The sequence below is a fragment of the Micropterus salmoides genome, unplaced genomic scaffold, assembly GCF_014851395.1.
Source record: "Micropterus salmoides isolate LMB-PRFRI ecotype aquatic unplaced genomic scaffold, ASM1485139v1 Ms_hic_scaffold_21, whole genome shotgun sequence".
Classification (NCBI taxonomy): Eukaryota; Metazoa; Chordata; class Actinopteri; order Centrarchiformes; family Centrarchidae; genus Micropterus; species Micropterus salmoides.
In genome coordinates this window covers 20,147,722-20,151,801 of record NW_024041262.1, presented here as the reverse complement: position 1 = coordinate 20,151,801, position 4,080 = coordinate 20,147,722, and the positions used below count along the sequence as shown (strand labels likewise).

Genomic DNA, 4,080 nt, shown 5'->3' with positions numbered 1-4,080 from the left:
TACTGATGAAAACAAACATTTAACAGCATTAGAAAATATTTGAGTTTAATACAGTAAACAAGCTGTCAATTATTTTGTGAGATGTTGGAATTTACAATTTATTTTGAGTTTTTGGTGGGCCAAACCTCTGAGTTTACACTTGCATTACTAATTGCACCTTAAGACTCATACACGAAACTAAATGGCTTGTTTATATAAGTTCAAGTCACGGTAGTCCACTTGGTCAAACCTGTTAAACCTGAACACACACCCGCTCTGCTGATGTAGGCTCAGGCTGACATAAACACAGACTTTCACACACTCTGTTGCTCATGACAGCATCCGAGTGTATGTAAGGGTGAAGGTTTGTGTTCACTAGTCTCCTCTAAGGAAAGCCTTGTCATTCTGTTGGTCAGAACAGCATGTAAGCAACAAAGAGAAAAGATTCAAACCGACTGCCTGGCAACTCCGAAAGCAAAGGGTAAGACCAATACTAGTTTTCTCTACTCTTAATGACCATCTCTCACATCCTTTCCAAGTTGCTTTTATAGCCAAGGAAGCTGATGGAATTTCATTACATATGATTGAAAACCAATGGAGTTTTGAAAACAGAATGAGATGGAATGGTGCACTCAAAATGCCAGTATACCCTCCAGATGCCAGCAATCTAATTTACTGTCAATGTTAATAAATGGGGAGCCACTGGATGGCACAGATAAGATGTTTTTCACCATCAGGGTTATCACTTAATATCTGATAATGTCTTTGGGGAGCAATTGTATCCGACAGTTAAAGCAGGGGGGCTCTACTCCTGGCAGGAGAAATGATCATCACTGTGGAAGAATTGTTAATCTGTCAAATCAATGCGACTTCACTCAATAAAGGGTTCATAAAGTTTAAGTTTAAACCGCAGTGTTAATGATTCACACTTGTGGGAGACGATTTCTCTTTAATGACACTGAACAGTTTTGCTCATAATATGCTGTGTGCTCTATTTAAAAGGACTGATACGGATTTATCTGAGAAGAGACATCTTCATCACACTGATTCAGTGGGGCACAGTGGCATGTCTCATAGAATTAATTTCACATTTACCTAAATAGACTAGGGTGTTACTGTATGTTTGTTAAGATTATAATGAGTGTTTGAGGTAGGAATGTTACCTGCGTAGTTGCAAACATTCCTAAAACCAAAGTTCCATTCCTTCCACTTTCTTTACAGAGCTGATCCAGCTATCCTAAACCACGGTATTCCACTTGCCTTTTGTAAAAAACTAAAGAAAAACTAACATACTCAAGAAATATGGGAGGAGGTGAGAGTGAGGAGTGGGATGGAAAGCATCAGGATACGATGCAAACTCAGCCCCAGAAAAACAAGGACACGGAGGGCAAGAGCTCAGGGAGCAGCTGTCCCAGGTGCTGCTTGCAGACAAAGAATTGTCTGATGAGCCCAGAGTGCGGCAGAGCACTTCAGATCTCCAACGTCATTGCCATGTGTGGAATGTGCATTGGCATGTGGACATGTAAGTCTCAACCTCAGGAGCAAGCCGCTAAAATGCTTTTATTGTAACTGCTTGGCCATTATCATTAGTTGCTCTGATGGTATTTAAAATGTCAAGAGAGTACTAGCTCAACCCTAGTACGTATATACTGTACACTTCCGTTCATTTGTCATTATTTTTATTATCTCGTTCCTCTTAAATTACAGAATCTAACCTTGGACATCTGGACCAGCTTTTCCTGGCTGTGTTAGTTCTCTGCATCCTCCAGCACCCTTCATGACAGTCTGGTTTCCTTCTAATCTGAGACATATTTCACTTTTAAGTCCTTTTCATAAGCTAAAGTTATCTTTAATTCATCATCTACAAGTTATGTTATTTACATAAACAAATTCACTGTCTGTATAAAAAGACTAACTAGAAAGACATTATGAATGAATGATTACATATTAGAATAAATGAATGATTGAATGGATGGATGGATGTGACTTTGAAGTGTAGGTCTTTGAAAAAGGTTAGCCTATTGATCACTTCTGATTTATCAAAATGCTACAGTATTTTGTCAATCCAGATTTTGTATCTGTATAGTTAATTAGTTTTTAATAATGTAAAATAACAAACAAGTGAACTTACAAGTGATATATATATATATATATATATATATATATATATATATATATATATAGTGGTATGTGTGAAGGCATAAATACTACAGTGTAACCACAACATTTTGTCTTGAAATATGAGTAAGATGCAAAACTTTAAACAAAGCATCCTGCAACAACTCTATAACAACTGTGCATTAAATTTAGTGCCATTATTAATAGAGGCCTGTAATTAAAAGTAAGATAACAGAACATATTAAATAGTTTTTAATGTGATGTCACAAGACAGTATTGACATTGCTGCCTCTTTGTGTGCCCCATGTCCTTTTTCATGTTAAAAAAAATGATACACTGACACATTATAGCACAAATGTGTGAAAATCAGAAATGACCCAGTTCATAGGTGATATTTGGTCACCCTGCATGCTGCGGCAGCAGTGGGTCTACAGGTACACCTTGTGCCTCGAAATCTGAAAGACATTTACTGTCGCTCCATGTTGGCAACTCTGTTCCTAGTAAAGAATGACCAACAGCAGGTTGGTATATTTCTGATGCAGGAAAATACAGCATATTCCCACGGTGAGCTAAATAATCTCACTTAAACATAATACCTCCATACAGTCAGCAGAGACATAAAAAAGGCATCCGTTAATTTCTTTGAACCTGAGGGGGTTAAAGAAAGCTAGGTGCAACAAAACCATTACATACCACAGTTTGACCATACATTTCTAAGGTATAAATTAATTAATTTAATTTAATTAATAAAAAATTACATGTTGAAGAGAAAGCCACTTCTTCTGACCTTGACACCTGAACTTGGGGTCACTGTGTATGGTCATCATTTTGTTTCTGTGCTCAATCTACAAGCATTTGGAGAAGACAGGGCACTTTCTCTAAGTGCTGCCAGATGTACAAGTGGATATGACTCTAAGAACAATTAAACCACTGAAGGAATGGATCACATTACACTTCAGAAACAGAAGAGAAACAGGTGCATTAGGGGAGACCGGGGATGGTTGTAACATTTTTTAAAATTTTGTCTTTATCTCTGAGCTCTTTTAAGCCAGTGCGTTCAAAATGTTATAAAACAAGTTACATGTGTCTATTAAATTGTGTAGCTGCAACACAGACAGAAAATGCATGGTTTAGTCTGAAACACAAGGAGTAAAACTTCAGAATTCACCCCATAGTCTAGGTTAATTGTGTGATGGCCTCTCTGCAGGGTTCATATTGCTGTTGGTGTGCTTTCTGTCTCCAGGTCTGCAGACCTGATTGGCAGGGTAATCAGCAGCATAGGACACACCTGGGCCAGGTGTGCCCCATGCATATAAGCCAGAGCAGTCCTCATCTCACTGCTTCCTTTATTGTGTTTGATTTCTTGTCTTTGTTTTTACAGCACAACATCCCACAGCACATTTTCGTTCATCCACTCCCTATACTACTGACTTTACAGATTCTACCCACTCATTGGCTTTGGTCATTTTCTTTTTAATAAATCATTTTGTTATTTAGTTTACCCTCGTGTCTCCTGTTTTTGTTATAGTCCAAGAGCTGAGCTGTGACAATTGTAACATACACTCGAGCTTAAATGCAACATTACATACGCTGGGGTAAAACGTAACATATGTAATAAGGATATGAGGAAACATGATATTGAAAGCTTTTTATTCAACACCTAAATTAATTTTTAACATAATTGATGTGGTGGGGTGTGTGTGTGTGTGTGTGTGTATGTAGGAGTGTTCCAAGTATCTTAGTTACTGTCAGTCATAGTAGTAGTGACTATAATAAAATTCAACAAAATGGGTGTGCATGTTTGTTCTTGTTTTTCTTGCACCGCCAAAGTTGGGACAGACATTTGGCACTCCTAGAGGGCTCATAAGGAGACTTGATGGACAATGCAAACAGAGTTTAAGTATTCCTTTACTGGGTATAAAGTCAGGCTGACAGTCAATGTTAGACAAAACAAGATCAGCAGAACAAGAGCAGATAATCTGG

At 37.8% G+C, this 4,080-nt stretch overlaps 1 long non-coding RNA gene across 1 annotated transcript; it reads left to right on the top strand.

Moving 5' to 3' along the window:
- The first annotated feature begins 284 nt into the window (after positions 1-284).
- Positions 285-3,598, top strand: LOC119915450. Its single transcript, XR_005446948.1, has 3 exons — positions 285-460; positions 1,201-1,501; positions 1,687-3,598. It is a non-coding gene; the product is annotated as an uncharacterized LOC119915450 (long non-coding RNA).
- Positions 3,599-4,080: the final 482 nt, after the last annotated feature.